Source organism: Aptenodytes patagonicus, chromosome 3 (genome assembly GCF_965638725.1).
Source record: "Aptenodytes patagonicus chromosome 3, bAptPat1.pri.cur, whole genome shotgun sequence".
Lineage (NCBI taxonomy): Eukaryota > Metazoa > Chordata > Aves > Sphenisciformes > Spheniscidae > Aptenodytes > Aptenodytes patagonicus.
In genome coordinates, this window is record NC_134951.1 from 55,194,892 (window position 1) to 55,212,293 (window position 17,402).

General features: G+C 47.4%; 1 protein-coding gene and 1 long non-coding RNA gene across 5 annotated transcripts in view; one reads left to right on the plus strand and one right to left on the minus strand.

The window, feature by feature from the left end:
• Nucleotides 1-15,195, minus strand: part of FYN (FYN proto-oncogene, Src family tyrosine kinase) — a 144,752-nt gene extending 129,557 nt beyond the window's left edge. For 2 of the 4 annotated variants that reach the window (XM_076333438.1, XM_076333437.1), the window contains exon 1: nucleotides 15,064-15,195. The gene's annotated coding sequence lies outside the window, so the exon portion shown is untranslated. The remainder of the gene's footprint in view (nucleotides 1-15,063) is intronic. The other 2 variants (XM_076333441.1, XM_076333439.1) reach the window with 2 other exon arrangements.
• A 425-nt stretch (nucleotides 15,196-15,620) lies between these two features.
• Nucleotides 15,621-16,682, plus strand: LOC143159006 (uncharacterized). Its single transcript, XR_012995091.1, has 3 exons — nucleotides 15,621-15,676; nucleotides 16,129-16,175; nucleotides 16,339-16,682. It is a non-coding gene; the product is annotated as an uncharacterized LOC143159006 (long non-coding RNA).
• The last annotated feature ends 720 nt before the right edge of the window (nucleotides 16,683-17,402 follow it).

Genomic DNA, 17,402 nt, shown 5'->3' on the forward strand with positions numbered 1-17,402 from the left:
TCTTGCATAACCTGTTTAAACAAATATTAAGTACGAGCTGATATACATCCCCCTCATCTTCCCACTGAAACATTTTACTCAAGCTGCCACCAAACACCAGAAAGCTGGTGAGCTTTTCACACGACTTAAATCAAAACTGGAACAAAAATTCAAAATGCTTTAAACTCTCATCATCTCCCCCACAAGAGCTTATATACAGCACCAAGTGACCCTAGTTTCTGACTAAAATAAAATCATAGAATAGTTTGGGTTGGAAGGAACCTTTAAAGGCCATCTAGTCCAACCCCCCTGCCGTGGGCAGGGACATCTTCAACTAGATCAGGTCGCTCAGAGCCCCGTCCAACCTGGCCTTGAACGTTTCCAGGGATGGGGCAGCCACCACCCCTCTGGGCAACCTGTGCCAGTGTTTCACCACCCTCAGCGTAAAAAATTTCTTCCTTATATCTAGTCTAAATCTACCCCCCTTTAGTGTAAAGCCATTCCCCCTTGTCCTGTCGCAACAGGCCCTGCTAAAAAGTCTGCCGCCATCTTTTTTATAAGCCCCCTTGAAGTCCTGATAGGCTGCAATGAGGTCTCCCCAAAGCCTTCTCTTCTCTAGGCTGAACAACCCCAACTCTCTCAGCCTTTCTTCAGAGGAGAGGTGTTCCATCCCCCTGATCATTTTTGTGACCCTCTTCTGGACCCGCTCCAACAGGTCCGTGTCTTTCTTATGCTGAGGGCTCCAGAGCTGGACGCAGTACTCCAGGTGGGGTCTCACCAGAGCAGAGTAGAGGGGCAGAATCCCCTCCCTCGACCTGCTGGCCACGCTTCTTTTGATGCAGCCCAGGATATGATTGGCCTCCTGGGCTGTGAGCGCACGTTGCTGGCTCATGTCCAGCTTTTCACCCACCGGTACCCCCAAGTCCTTCTCGGCAGGGCTGCTCTCAATCCCTTCATCCCCCAGCCTGGATTGATCCCAGGGGTTGCCCCGACCCAGGTGCAGGACCTTGCACTTGGCCTTGTTGAACCTCATGAGGTTCACACAGGCCCACTTCTCCAGCTTGTCCAGGTCCCTCTGGATGTCATCCCATCCCTCTGGCATGTCAACTGCACCACTCAGCTTGGTGTCATCTGCAAACTTGCTGAGGGTGCACTCGATCCCACTGTCTATGTCATTGATGAAGATATTAAACAGTACCGGTCCCAATATGGACCCCTGCGGGACGCCACTCATCACCAATCTCCATCTGGACATTGAGCTGTTGACCACTACCCTCTGGATGTGACCATCTAACCAATTCCTCACCCACCGGACAGTCCACCCATCAAATCCATACATCTCCAGTTCAGAGAGCAGGATGTTGTGGGGGACCGTGTCAAAGGCCTTACAGAGGTCCAGATAGATGACATCTGCAGCCCTTCCCATGTCCACTGATGTAGTCACTCCACCCTCCCGAGATGGTCAACCTCACCTGAGTGGCCATGGTGAGAGCCATTTTCCAGCACTGCCAACAGTACCCAGGGAAGGTCTGCGTCCCCAAGGGGTCCAGGGGGTACATTTATTACTGTCAACAAGCAAAACTCCACATTTCTCCACATAATACAGGGATCAGTTTAGTAGTAAGCCTCCACTTTGGTATAGCTCTTGCACACCACCCTTCTACTACGCAATGATGCCTGGGTAACCTGAGCGAGCTGTATAACCCAAGGTTTGTTTCCATACCAGGAGGGGCTTCTTACTCACCTCTGAGCCCCAGTCAACTCAACCTACAGTTACAACTGTACAGAGTGAAAATATACAACTAATTCTCTGGGGTAGGGCAAAAAATAATCCATCTTTTTATTTTTTAATCACCGTGAATATAAGCAGTTCTGCGGCATTATGATCGGCACATTGTGAACACCCATTAGCTCAAGGATAAATAGCTCATTTGTGTTGGGAGATGAGAGGATTTGTGGGCAAGGCAAGGAAGGTGAGCAACAGAGAAGACTGAGGTAAGCAAGCATGAAGACAGGATTGCTGTAAGCAGGGTTATGGGAACAAAACAGGTGAAAGAGGGACTTCTAAAAGAGCCTCTGGCAGCCACAGCCAGTACCACAGAGCTAGAACAAATACCCAAAGAAAAATCACAGGAGAAAAACAGTGGTGGCAACAGCCAGAGTAGGAAGGGAGACTTTGAAGGAGTTCGCTGGTAGAGACAAATACTGAAGGGAGGTTAAAAAAAAAAAAAAAAAAAAAAAAAAAAGCCTGACAATTCCCATCTCTTGTCCACCTTCCCAGCTCAAACCTCTCTACTAATGCTTCCTTTTACACTCACTGGGCTTTTAAGGCTTCTTTCTTCTTTGGTTGTACCGAGATACCCAGGAGGTCCTTGAGGCACAGCAACCGCTCAGCCCAGCCACCTCCCTCTCCACCAGTCAGCCGAGCAGCAGACAGTATCCACTCAACACCCCAGACACTTACCTTGCCACAACTTTTCAGGAGCCAGAATTTCCTAAGCTAAATACTAATATCTTACACATTAAAGCAGGCATATGCACATAGAAGATTTACGCCTTCAGCTGCTCTCCCACAGTGGGGCGTGAGGATGTCTGAGCTAGGTGATGTGAGCCACACACTCCTCGAAGCAGCAGCAACTGCAGGACAAGTCCCATGTGCACGGGTTTGGTGGTGGTTGTGGGTTTCTCTTGTATTCCAATTGTTCCGGGCTTTTTCAGGCAAATATTAATTTGAGTACTTAAACCATTAATCATAAAATTTTCATTTTGTGTGTGTTTGAAAAAAATATATAAAAAATAAAAATCAAATAGTGTAGGAAGATCAAACCTTTAAAAAGCACAGACTATAGCTAGTCACATGTACTTCAGTCACCTATAATAGCGCAACTTGCAATGACAGAGTCTCAGAAATCTAGTGGAGAACAAACACCTTCTGGGCGTAAAATCTTAAGCACATGTTATTGTCCCACAGCTCCCATGAAGCTCATCTGGGTGGCATGCCTGTTGTTTCAATCCTCGTATTTGCTACCAAACATTAACTTTAAAGTGGGTAACTTAGCTAATAGCTAAAGTACTGCCAGGAAAACAAACAGAATACACACAATGCATCTCTTTGCATATGCTGTTTACTATGCATTTTCTTCACTGTTTTACCAAAATAATCACTGTGATACAATCTTACTGCTTCAGGTTATATTGCTGTATGCAGCAGTGCAAAAATTCACTACAGGGAAATGGAAACCTTTGCAGTTTTGTGTATGTAAACACTGGGTTGGTCATCTGTTTCATGTAATTGAAGCAAAGGGACATCTCTGTTCCAGCTCTTTTTGAGGTGACAGAGAAGCCTACAAGTACTCGCCTGCAAGAGAGAGTTTCCACCACTCCAGTTTGAGGGAAGTGAAGACAACCGACAGGAACTGAAGATCTGGCACCAAATAAGCAAATTAATTAGCCGGCAGGTGGAGGGAAGTAATTATTCCTCTCTATGCAGCATTTGTGAGATCACATCTGGAGTACTCGGTCTGGTTTTAGGAGTCCTGGGAAAAGAAAGATTGACATACTGGAGTGAGTCCAGTGGATGGCCACCAAGATGCTGCGGCACTTGACATATGAAGGAGAGATTGAGAGAGCTGGGTTTGTTCAGTCCATCCTGGGAGATACTCAAAACCTGACTGGACAAGGCCCCGGCTTTGAAGTTAGACCTGGCTTTGAGGTTAGCCCTATTCTGTGCAGGGAGATGATTTCCAGAGGTCCCTTCAAACCCAGACTCTTCTGTTTAAATTTTAAAAGGAAGAAGAGCTCATCTCAGAGAATTTAGAAGGACTATTAAAAAGTATTTTAATAAAAAAAATATTAAAAAGTACTTTTAGAAGTCTGTTAGCTCCAGAGAGAGCTTAGTTACAGAAAATAAATTTTTACAATATGATGGGGGGGGGGGATAAATAAAAATTGTAGGTGATCATTCCTTCAAACAAAACTAGTGGTTTTTTTCCCCCCCTAGGTTTAAAGCATGTTGTGAAAGAGTCCAAAGCTACATACTTGTCACCCTTTCTTGGGGCCCTCTTCCCACCAGGGCTTTATCCCATGGCACTCTGCCAAGGAGATCCCTGAAGAGGCCAAAGTCTGCTCTCCTGAAGGCCAGGGTAGTGAGCTTGCTGTGCGCCCTCCTCAGTGCCCTAAGGACCTTGAACTCCACCATTTCGTGGTCACTGCAGCCCAGGCTGCCCTTGAGCTTCACATTCCCCACCAGCCCCTCCTTGTTGGTGAGAACAAGGTCCAGCATAGCACCTCTCCTTGTTGGCTCCTCTGTCACTTGGAGAAGGATGTTATCATCAACGCATTCCAGGAACCTCTCGGATTGCTTATGCCCTCCCATGTTGTCCCTCCAACAAATGTCGGGGTGGCTGAAGTCCCCCATGAGGACCGGGGTTTGTGAGTGTGAGGCTGCTCCTATCTGTCTACAGAGGGCCTCATCCACTCTGTCTTCCTGGGCAGGTGGCCTGTACCAGACCCTCACTGTAATGTCACCTGCCCTGCCCTCCCTTTAATCCTGACCCATAAGCTCTTGGTCAGCTCCCCATCCACCCCCAGGAGGAGCTCCATGCACTCCAGCTGGTCATTAGCCCTCAAATAGAGGGCAACACCCCCTCCTTGTCTCCCCTGCCTGTCCTTCTAAAAGAGCCTGTATCCTTCCATTCCAACACTCCAGTCACAGGAGCCATCCCACCATGTCTCCATGATGCCAGGAAGATCATAGCCCTGCAGGCGTGCACACATCTTGCTTGTTCCCCATGCTATGTGCGTTTGCACAGAGGCATTTAAGTTGGGTCCCCGATGAAGCTGTCTCACTGGCTGGAGTTCCTTTGTGCTGCTCTTCAGGCGCTCTCCTGCTTGACCTGTGATCCTTCTCCAGGCTCTGGGCATCTATTGCTGGCCCTGGCATCAAACTGGTAGGAGTGGGATGGATTGAGGTTCCCCTCCCCTGGCAACTTCAGTTTAAAGCCTTCTTCACCAGCTTGGCAAGCCTATGACCAAAGATGCTCTTCCCCTGCTCTGGCAGATGGACCCCATCAGCCCCTAGTAGACCAGGTTTCTCAAAGCGAGCCCCACGGTCTAAGTAGCCGAACCCCTGGCTGTGGCACCAGTCCTGTAACCATTTGTTGACGTGCCAGATTCAACTGACCCTTTCAAACCCCTTCCCTTTGACTGGGAGGATTGATGAAAAACTGCCTGTGCTTCAGAGTCCCTTACTGCCGCTCCCAGGGCTCTGTTGTCCTTCTTGATAGTCCTCAGACCGCTCCTGGCTGTGTCACTGGTGCCCATGTGAAACAGCAGCAGTGGAAAATAGTCAGTGGACTGTACGAGGCTTTGTAGCCTCGCAGTGATGTCCCTGATACGAGCCCCCGGTAAGCAGCACACCTCTCTAGAGAGTGGGTCAGGTTGGCAGATGGGTGCCTCCACACCTCTCAGAAGAGAGTCGCCTACTACTATCAACCGTTGCCTTTTCTTAGTTGCGCTGGTTGTTATACAGGGAGCAGATCGGGCTGCCTTACTCAGCTCCAGTGTCTCTCCTGATGTGATCCTTCTTTAAAAAAATAAGATTGAAAATAAACGCTGCATACAATTGCAGCACCATGTCATTTTAAAGCTTGTGGGTAGCTGTTATAGATGGAGCTCCCGATGAACATAATCACTTTTCTTCAGCAGGGCAGATAATATAAAAAAAAATAGAGGATTTCTTTTACGTTTAGTAGCAATTTTTTTAAAAGCTAGTTTGAGTAGCCTTTGGTGCTGTGAAAATGAACATTCATGTAGTTAATCCACTCTTTCAGGTCATCGCTCTCATGTCTCTTCTTTTTTGTGTCAAAAAGTAAAGTACAGCCTCTACAGCACCACACATTGCTGCACAGATACACTCACAACAACTATGAACACATCGTGGTGGTCCTGGAAATGGTGCAGGCACATTAGCACGATGCTCCTCCTGGGGCTATCCTGACTCTCACACACGAGGTCTTCTGTTCACCTCGGCACAGTGCCGTGCAGATGTATCCCGAGTCTGAGGCCTGCTCTACCCACGGAAGTAAAACCAAAGCAATGCTTTTTTGACCCACCATCCACATTCAGGTCCAGATTGTTCTCAGCATGGTCCTGCTGTGCCACATTAGCTCTAAAAGGATGACAACTGTCTTTTGTAAGACACAAACTTACGTGGCAAATTGTAGAGGAGTTGACCACAAAAGCAAAATTTGGCTGACTTTTTTAACACCTACAGCTATACACTCAGCTTCATAAAGCAGAACTAACTCTTTTGCATGGGGAGGAAACAAAAAAACCCCAAACAACGTAACCTTACAACAGTTCAAATTAATACTTGCTGAAAATGTAGCAAGAGCAGAGACAAGGTCACCTCACCCTTAAAGAGGTCACTGAATCACACTGATGCCAGAGGAAGCCCACAATTTAAAAAAAAAGCCTATAAATGAAAGAAGTTTTTTAACCCTTTACAGTATTGGCAGCAAATTGTTCTGAATGTCTAGTCATCACGTAGTGCAAACCGACGCTCTCCGCGTCCTGCCTGCGATGACTGAGGAGGAGGAAGAGGGACACAGTCTTCCCTGCGCACTTTGTCAGCAGCCCTATTTGTTCCTTTTTGCCAGCCCCACTTGAACGTTAGGGCAAGGAGTTCTGCAGTTTTTAAGCATGTCAGTAATGCTGCCCTAAGCAAGAAAGACAGTCAATGCTCGTCTTCTACCTCCCCCAATGCACACAAGGTCATTTTTGACCTTCAGATGTAAGGGATGTTTCTTCAACAAGGTCACATCGTTTAGCAGCTCTCTTCTCAGCCAAACTTTTGGGTTCATTACCTTTCCTACAAGAGGGAAACTCCTAGAGAGGTGGTCAAAAGAAATTGAAGCCAACACTACGTGTGGTTTTTTGAGAGCATACAGCCTGTTACACTGAGAGTTAAATCTGGCTCTTCAGCTTGCCAGCTTCTGCACACTGACCTTATGCCAACTGTAGGCTGATGGGCTTACAAAGTTTTTCAACAGTGATTACAGCTAATAAAATGGGTTGCATTAAACACACGTGTTTGATTTTTTTTTGTTTTGTTTTAAAGGTGGTTTGCCTCAGTCTTTCTGAATAAAATAGAAAAGAGACTAAAAAATAAAAATAAAATAAAAATCCAGTTGCTATTCCTCCTCACCAGTCCAAAGTATGAGGTCTTATGAATATAAGATCGCTGACCATTCAAAGACACCTGGAGAACTTAATATTTGGAACAAAAGGCCTGCATATTCATCTAAAGGCTTTAAATGAAAATTATGAATGACCTCAGATACTGTGCTATTGAAAAGATTAGCTTTAAATAGTTTTATTCCTTCTCGAGGAATGAAACCAGCAAAACATTATCAATGAATTTGGAAATGGGACCTAGAACGTCTTTTGCTGAAATCACCAATTCAAATGCTGCCCAGAGTGATAACAACCAAAAATTTCATATCTATTGGCTATCTCACAGCCAAATCCCAGAAGAAAATTTAGGAGTTTTCAGTTACTTCCCAGGAAGGCAGACAGGCAACAGAACTGGCATTTTTGCTGGTCTTCAGACAAAAATCTTAACTGGATGTGGGCTCCCCCTCTCAAATCTTATTATTCAGACCTCCCCATTTTCAAACGCTATTAGCATATAGTGATAGTGTGCAAGAGCACCTGTCCACCAAGATGTCTAAAAACATGCAAGAGATCGTTAACCTCACCGTAAAAAAACCCTCCATCATGAACCTCACCACTAAAAATAAACACTGAGCATTTACATATAGTTTAAGACAAGAAACAGTCTAAATGCCTAGTCAGACAATAGAGGTTTTCATTCTGAGTCTTAGAGATGCTTTTTTTTTTTTCCTGGAAAAAAATATATCATTGCTTCCTAGTGAGAGGCTGCCCACAAAGAAAAACACAGTCCCAGGAACAAACATTCTTTCTTTTAATGGTCTGAGAGCTGCTCTCTCTTACACCTGCTCTCCTCCCCCTGGGGTAAAAGCAGCTGGCTGTAGGACACAACCATCTCCATCTTCCAAACAGGGGTATCAGCTGGTCTTATGCAAAGTCCTAAGAAATGACCAGGTATGGGATTAAGTTGTCCCAGAAGAAGGAAAAGTACTTCTGTGGAGAAGCGATACAAGTCCAGAAGTTAGAAAGTAACAGACAAGCTTCTGCTGTATTTTTTTTGGGGGGACAGTTAACACAGCCCCCCAGCATCACAGGATGTTGGTTGATACAGAGATAGCTACAGCCCTCACTAACATAGTCGTGAAGTTTGTATGGGCTAAAAAGAGAGAGAAAAAGTCCGCGAGCACTCTTACTGTGCACCTCACCGATGGCCCAGAGCTGACACGAGATTGTTCACCAACATCGCTGCTAATCTCAGCTCCAGCTAGGTGCCCAGCACTTTCATCTCCCAGCACGATGCCGCAACACAGCACGCTGTCACGGCTTCTGGCTTGGAGAACTTCTGAACTAACCAGCAACAGGTCTTCCCAATTATTTTGGGCAAGAGCATCAACTTCAATTATAATCCCCAGGGCAATTCTGCAGTTTAAAGGTCAGGCACAAAAGGGAAAAAACCAACATATTTGTAAAAAAAAAAAAAAAAAAAAAAAATCAACAATTATCTGTACACCGTTATCAGGAGTCAAGATAGGAACTGCATGATATTCCAAAGTCATGCCAGGAAAACCTTCAGAGCTGCCTCTTTTGTAAGTGGTACAGCTGCAAGTCAAAGATCAACGTTACGCAAAGTGCTCTTTCACACATAGGTTGTTCTAAAACAAGGGAGGTTGGAAGGTCTTTATTAATACAATAAAAAGCCTTCAAATGAATGTTAAAGTTTATTTGTTTAAAAAAACCCCACAAGTAAAATAATAGAAATTGTAAAGAAAAGGATGCTAGGAACCACCAGATATGGTCATTAGAGAAGTCTCATGGAACAGAAAAGTTTTTCTTAAAACAACCCTGAATGGGTATTTAATATTAGTCTTCATTCTCATATCCTGTTTAACTTCTCTGTATAGTTTCATATAGCAAACTGAAGCCTGACAAGATAAAAATTATCTGGCAATAATATTTTCATCTTGGACTATACCAAAAAGGCTTAAGAACTATTTTGGTCAAATCTGTTAACACGGGAAAACTGGAGCCAAGAGGAAAAGGACATTTTCAAACAGAGAAGGTATTTCAACCAAGTCAAGCCAATCATTTGAGGTTTCCTCCTTCCTCCTCCAAAAATCGCTAAAACAAGAGTTATTTGCAAGTTTAAGTGGTGTCAAACACTTCTTTTCTATTAAAGCAAATGTCCTCACACACACACACGAGCAGCTTCCTTTCACCTGCTTCAGCCAGCTCTTGCCTTGGTCTTCAATGTCCCTCCACCCCAGGTACTTCTCTGCTTCTTCATATGTTGTGCTGGTGCCATTACCATCACTTTCAGCTTCAAAACACTTTCCAAATTCACCACTGCGAGTGACATAGCTTTGGTGAATAAAACAACATTTTTGAAGCATTTCTGGAAGCTTCAGTACTGATGGTACGTTTTGCCTGAAACGTTAAGGTCTCAATTTCAGGTTAAAATAAATTGTTACAGCCCTTACACATCCAAGGCTTTAGATGTTCATCTGACTTTTAGAGCTCCCAGAGCTGTTGCAAGGCAGCATCGAGGACGCGACGAAGCTCCTCCCCAGGCCACCCCAAGAGCTGTGAAGCAAAGTGTACTATGCGAGGTAGAGCCTTTGTTCAGGGCTGGCTGCTGATAGTACCACTGACCACAGGGCCACGCGTTTTGGGGACAGCCCAGTAACTGCTCTCACAGCACAAGATCTGATACTATTAAAAGTAGCTCTGGCTCCTTTGAGGAGCTCTGGCTGGGCTGCTTCGTACTTCAAAGCACTGAGCACATCACTCAACAGCCGCTTCTCAACATCCCTCCTTTCCGGCTGTAGCCACAGGGTACCTAAAGCAGGATGGGGCAAAGAACTTCCCTAGGCTAGAAAAGGCATCCAGCCATTGCTGTCTCCTAAAAATCCCACCAAAATAAAATAAAATAAAATAAGTAAGCGTAGAGGGGTGACCTTCTCTGTTCCCATCAAAACATTCTCACATCGCAGCTGCCTTGTATAGTTCACCATATTAAACTATGTCTCAATGTGAAGAACTTCAACTAACTTGCTCTAAGAATTTAGGTTACTGGCTTAATCAAGTAGGACTTATTACTCACAGATACTCTAGAAAATTATAGCATGGAACAAGCAACTTTCAGAGGTGCAAGACTTCCCTGAATCAGGAGAAGCTGAGCTGGAAAATGTGGGGTAACCTCTCCCCATATCACCTTGTCACAAACAACATCAGTAGATCCATTCAAGTTGGGATGCCTTTGATACAAAAAAGGAGCTGCATTTTGGGAAGGACAGCAAGTTTAAAATTCATTTGCTCTCCTCTCCCCTGTTGAAAAAACAATTTCACTCAGGCCATCTAATTCAAATCAGTTGATATTGCCAGGCTAGCTTTTTGATGGCTTTTTCAGATGAAAAACGTTCATTCAAATTCATGGTATACAAGGAGTAGAGCTGGTCAGGAAAAATCCGTCAGTCATTTTCTGCAAGAAAATTTAGTTCTATCCATATCTAAAAGCTCCATAAAACAGTTGCTGATTTTATACTTCAGTAAAAAGTCGCGATGTCAAAGGTTCTATTTTGTTCCAAACAGGTGCCAATATTTTGAGTTGAAATCCTTGCTTTCATAGCAAGTTACCATTCAAAACAGTCAGAAGCAAGATGAGGTGACATGTTTTGATTGACTTGAAGTAATTTTATTTTTCACTTCCCCCAGTAAAAGTGCTGATATTATTCAGTTTTGTTGCCGTTCCAAGTGAAGGACAGTTCCAAAAATCCTTTACAAAATGTCATTGTTTTCCTGCGGCCAGTAGTAAGGAGAACAACAGGGCGCTTCTCCTTGGCTGCAAATTCCCATAAGGTCAAGGCTGTTTCTAGTTTCAGGGCTCAAGGACATCTCCTGCAGACAGGTTTAACTTGACCACTCTCAAACTGAGAGGTGGTTTACCTGCCTGAAACCAAACCAGCACTTGAGCACGTTAAGAAGCGAGACTGCCCTACAGCACAGCGCTAACGAGGCCCATGCGCTCCTTAAGGAGCGTTGTACGCTTCTCGGATGTACCAAAACAACCTAGACCTTTCACCTTTCATCTGGACCTGCCACTTCCCAGTCTAGAAGAAAGTCAGGCATTAAGGGCAAAACCCGTGAGAGGATGCAAACGCTAAAAATCCCAATTCTTCTACACCTGCGCGTTTGTCACCTATTGAAATACACAATGTAAGTTTTGGGGTTTTATTATTATTATTATTATTTTATTTTTAAAATTATTACTATCTTATCAAGAGCAGCTTGGGGTTTTTAAATGGTAAGAGCAAGCCACTGTGGTGCCAAGTCAGACACCCAGCAGGCAGGTGGATGCACCACTGGAGTTTTACCTCTTTCTGAGGCACTTTGTATTGGGTGGCCCAGGCAGCATTTCCCCTGGCACACCGGCCGCTGGGACTGCAGCTCCGAGGTGCACAATGCGTTCAGCAGGGCGCAGCAAGCAGCTACATCCCTCGCTCAGGGGTGCGAGATCCAGAGGGGTCACAACCACCCTGGTAGCGAGGCGTCAGGATGCTCCACACTGAAGCATGCAAACCCTTTTGTGGGTTTCGCCCTAAGTAAAATGCTGACTTGCACGATACAGATCTGTAGGCCTTTTGTCACCAAAGGAGTCCTTAATTGCTAGATTTCAATGAGACTGCTCGGGCGAATTAGATTCGTCGGTTCGAGTCCTGTTTTTGGAGTAATGGGTCAAAATGACTTGTGAAGACACTTCTGTGGGAGCTGCAGGGGTGGGGAAGGGCCAGGAGTTACTGGTTTTCTCCCTCTCGAAGGAAGGTCACTTTGACAATACACACTGCCAGCAGCAGACCTGCCCATAAAGCAAATTACAAAGCGCTGCCTGTGACACAAACGAACGCCATTATTATACATTCAAAGTAGTGCCCAACCTGACTTAAGTAGAACTTTACAAAACAAGTTTGAATCAAATATTAATGTGTGCCCCAGAGAGAAGGAAGAAGGGAAGACACACGCGTGCAACTCTTTCTCTCCCTGCAATAAAAGCACTATAATGCAGCAAGACAGCAAAGTGAAGATGCTGGTTAAATAAAAATAATCGGACATAAGGTGGCCAACAGCTCTAAGCCTTCTTTAGCACAACCAAATATATGATACTGTGGACGTATCATATTACAGTGTTAAATCATCACGAAGGCAGTTTTCACTCTGTGCCACAGTTTTCACTCGTCTAGCCACAATTTTATTACGCCGTAAATCCAGTGCAGACCATACCATGTCCAGATTAGTATATTTGGTTTAATTTGGCTAAGCCATAGGGCCAGTGGCCACAGAGGTCCTCTCTGTGTCAGACTCCACCCATGCATTTCAGATGACACTATTCAGGCATTTTGTATAAAGTTATTGTGAAATCCAGTACAGTATCTCAAAAATATCTAGTTCCTCAGCAATGCTTTATCTTACTCAAATGAAACATAAATTTGTCAATGGGCCTTAACTTTTGAAGATACTTAAAATGAAAATGATTAATAAGCAATTTCTCTGTACCACCTTCATCACTTCTGCCTTACATCAACTGCCATGCCCATACGCCAAAGTTTTTTATCCTTCACTGAAGACACGTACTTACTCAACATCAAAACAATTTCTACAGAAGCCTGTTCAGGGTTTTATACTTAACTGGTATTTCACGCCACTACATCTTCCACCAGCAGGCAACACAGAATTTCTGAAACAACATGCCTGAAGCATAAACTACAAAACACCACGGTCAGTGGCCTACCATTAGACAACCTCATATTGGAAATTCTTATTTTTGCCACAGATAAGCCATGCAAATGAGGCAGTAATTTGTTAGAGGTGGAGAAGAAGCAGGCTTACAGGCATCCTCTAAGAAACATCTGAACATTTCAACAAACTAAGAGAAATCTGCAGCCTACTACCAACGAAATACAAACGTTGAAGGCATTAATTAGGTAATCTTCCTTTCTCTTTTTCATCAAAATCACAGCTTTGTGGGGTAAAAAAAAGCCTCAAGAAGGAACCCATTGTTTTTTTCCAAGATTCCCTTCTTAAAATTGTTCTTTAAAAATTGTGAGAAGTCACAGATCTACTGACATCCATCAAGTGCTACCAGTTTTCTGAGCATATACATCAAGGTGCTGAAAACTCCTGTATCGATGGAGGGAACGTAACAACCTTTCCACTTTACCGATGCTAAGCAATCGTTCAATTTGTAAAACTAACTTCTCTCCCCTCCAGTTTCCCACTGGGTCAAGCAGTGGCTGCAATGGGTGTAACTGAGAAGTTGGGGATGCTGCCTTCCCTACCCTTCCCACACTGGTATTTTTCTTCTGTTCTCTTTCATTCACTTAACAGAACTTTGTCTGAAGCGTGTTTTTACTCCTTCACTGCATGACAAACCCACACAGTCAGAAGACAGGCTTATAAAAACCACAGATCTCCCACAGGGGGCTCGATGGTGGGTGTAATATTGGACACAGCTCTCCATTCATCATGCACATTCTCCGGATTTCAAGTTGACAGTGTCCCTTTAGCTTACTGTTCCTCCTCATGGGAGATCAGAAGAGTCAATCCTAATGTAAACACTTCCTCCACCAGCACATAAACAAACAGATCTTCACCTGCAATTGTTCTAAGCTTAGGCCAGAGAACGCTACTTAAAAACATATCAAGGAAAAAAAAAAAAAAAAAGAGAGATGGGTGTGTGGGGAGGAGATACTGGAAAGTGTTACAGCTGCAGGGATGGTGGAAGGAAGGATGTGGGAGTTACGGAGGTTGTATACAAGGAGGAAAATGACAAGGTCTCAAAGGCCTTCCCAGTACTGTGCATGCATCTCAAAAGCCCAGTCCGTTCTCACTTGTTATTTAGCATTTTAAGAATCAGAGCGTATCAGAATGATTGATGAACAACTGCAGAGGGTTGCTTTCCACTCAGCCTAAACCTTCTCCTCCAGCACCGACCGACTCAGCCCTGCCCTCCCTGTCACTGCTGAACAGACCGAGATATCACGGTCTTCTTTCCACAAAGTGACCCCCTTCCCTCCCCGGCCCTCTCCCAGAGCTCACGCACACACAAAATCCACACGGAGCAGAAATAAGGCGAGTTCCAGAGGAAGCAGAAACCAAACTGAGTGTTATTCAAGGAGGTCGGGCAACACGTACACCCTAGCTCTGCAGACGCAGCAAAAGGCTGGCACCCGTGGTGTGGTGTTTGGTATCTCTCTAATCTAAAATGTGGCTGGAAAGGAGCTGGCACCAGATCAGCGGCCTCATCTGGGGAGGAACAGAGAGGCTCTAGGGGAAAGACAAGAAACAAGCCTCTTTTCACATCCTACCACCCTTGGGCATTTTGTGCGTCCCTTCTTTCCTCCCTGAAAGAGGCCTTTGTCACAGACGCGCAAATCCTATACGATTTATCTGAGAGGGAGAGAAGGTCTTTTTATTTATTTCCCCCCTCCCCTTTTTCGCAGTTCGGCGGCAACAAATACACCCCTGTGCTGCGCCCCCTCCCCTCTGCCTGGCTCGGTACCGCGGGGGGGACACGGGGGGACGACGATGGCGACACACGGACACAGGCGACCCCCGGGCACGCAGGGGGCGCAGCGCCCGCCCCGCACAGCCGGTCACCGGCGCTGCCCCCGGCCCTCCCAGCGCCCCAGGCCGCGGCCGGCGGCTCCCGGCGGGGGAGGCGGTGGCGGGCGTGTGTGTGGGGGGGTGCGTGGGGGACACCCGCAGCAGCGCGGCCGCCTCCCCTCCCCAGCAGCCCCCGCACCCCATCACCGCTCGGGCGCACAAAGGAAACAAACACGCCGCAGCATCCATCCGCCCCCCCCCGCCCCTGCTCCCCCCGGGCGGCAGCGGCGCGGCGGGCTCCGGCCCCTCCGTTACCTGAGGCAGTTCGGCTCGGCTCGGCTCGGCTCAGCGCAGCACGGGGCCGGGGCGGCGCCGCCGCACTCACATCCTCCTCGCTCCGCTCCTCTGCCGGCTGCCCCCGCCCGCCCGCAGCGAGGGGCGCCGCTCCGGGCGCCGCTGCCTCTCTCCGCGGGCAGACGCGCTGCGCCGAGCCGCGGCCGGGCGCGGAGGCGGCGGCTTCGTGCGGCGGAAGAGCCGCAGCCTGGGCAGGGATGAGCTCGCGCGGGCTCTCCGCGCTGCTGCTGCTGCTGCTGCTGCCTCGCCTCCGCTCCGCTCCGCCCGGGCGAGCGCGGCTCGGGCGCTCCCCTCCCACCGGGGCTCCTGACAGATGGCGCAACCGCAGCGCCGCCGCCGCCGCCCGGCCCCGCTCGCCGCCCGCACGGAGCCGGCAGCCGCCTCCCCCCGCCCGCCGCGCCCCGCCGCGGGGGCAGTCCCAGACTGGCAGCGCCGCCGGCCTATGGCGAGGCGCGGCCGGCAGCCGTCGCCGCTCTGATTGGCGGGCGGCGGGGGAGGCGGGGCGGGGGAGGCGACCCCTCAGCGCCCGCTGGCCGCGGCCGTGGGGAGGGCAGCGACTGACCGCCGCCCCCAGGTAGCGGCAGCCGGTTCGGGCGGCCCGCGGGAGCCCGGAGGGGCTGTGCCGGAGGCTGCCCCGGGCTGGCCGGGAAGAGGAGCCGGGAGCGAAGTTGAGGGAGAAGGAGGAAGAGGAGGGGTGGCCGGCCCGTGGCGGGGGTCGCGGCCGGCAGCCGCCGCCGCCGGAGCGGTTCACGTCGATCCGGGCCCCGCTGCGTGCACTCCGCCGGGGCGCCTCGGGGGGGCGGGAGGCGTGAGCTGAACGTCTCAGCATCCCCGATGAATGGGAGAACAACCTTAAGCAGATTACGCCTCTTTGTAAAAGCCAACGTCTTGTTTTATTACTGTGATTTTTTTATGCCTAGTTCTTGAAATTGCAATAGTGGGTTATAAGGCAACGGCAGTAATGAAATATGCGGGGTTTTTCCAGAGTTACAGTTGTTTTATTCCATTTTTCATGTTTAATCACAGCCGGCCCTGTCGGGAGGAGTGTCAGCCCCACCATGGCCATCTTCCAGGTGTGTACCTGCCGTCCCCGCAGCACAGCTGGGCACCTTTGCTGGGGCTTCGGTCTTGCACTGTACCCAAAGACGTGCAGGCTTTGCTGTCCGCCAGTCGCGGTGCACCTTGCTCCACAGGCAGGTGATTGGAAAAGGTCTCTGTACACTTTGTTCCCTTCAGGTCCTCAGCAACGCCGTAACTCCTCCCAGCATTTCTCAAGGTGTTCGCGTCCACCTTCGACGCCCACGGAAAGCACCGAACGCTCCAGCTTCAGGTCCCCTCTCCAACACAACCCTGCCCGTGACCTCGGATGCTCCCATGTTGATGGATTGGCACATCTCGCTGTCACTCGTCTCCTAGGCTTGGAAAGCTCTTTTGCTTTAGCACTGAAGAAATTGCAGTTTAGGCTCCAACAAGAACAAGAGAGACATGTAAAATACAGATACAGAGGAAGAGAAACTTAATAAAACATGTTGAAATAGCAAAGAGACCTATAATAGAAGTTTTCAATAAATAAGGTTTACATTTCTCTCTCCCTTCTCCTCCCTGGATTTCATTTTTGGCTGCCGGTATTTAACCAGAGAATCATTTCGTCTTGATGATTTGATTTCCTGGTGAAATTACAGTTTTACAGGTTCAAATGTAACCTTGTTTCCTATCAGGATGTCTACAGCCATGTGTTTACAACGAAAAAGTGTTTCACTTCTCTGTCTAGATGCCCGTGTAGGTTGTGTGTAGGTGACTCTTGTCCATTACATTTCAGGACACTACAGAGTTTGTTCCACTAATTCATATAAAGAATTTGGAGAGGATGGGAATTCCAAAAGAAAATGTCACTCGTGTCACTTCTCATTTAAAAGTTGATTATAGATGTATAAACAAACAAAGTTTTCAGACTCCTAGGTAGCTCATTTTAGTTTCCCTCCTAGCTTTTCCACGCAAATTGATTTTTTTTTAAAAAAAAATTATTTTACCATATAGAAGGTATAAACAGCACAAGAGTAGAAATGTATAGATCAATTGAAAAACCAATTTTTGCTTTTCATCCTGTTGGGCGATAACAGCAGCTCACTGGAGAGGTCTGGTTCTGCCTTTCCAGAAACACCAGGTGGGATCCTGATCCCATGGACTTTGAGGAGCTCAGGCTGCAGCCACTGGGCCAGTGGCAGGCACCAGCTCAGGCAGAACAGAGCTGCTGGCCAAAGACCAGCCTCAGCTGGCCCAGCGCAGTCCAGAAGGAGAGC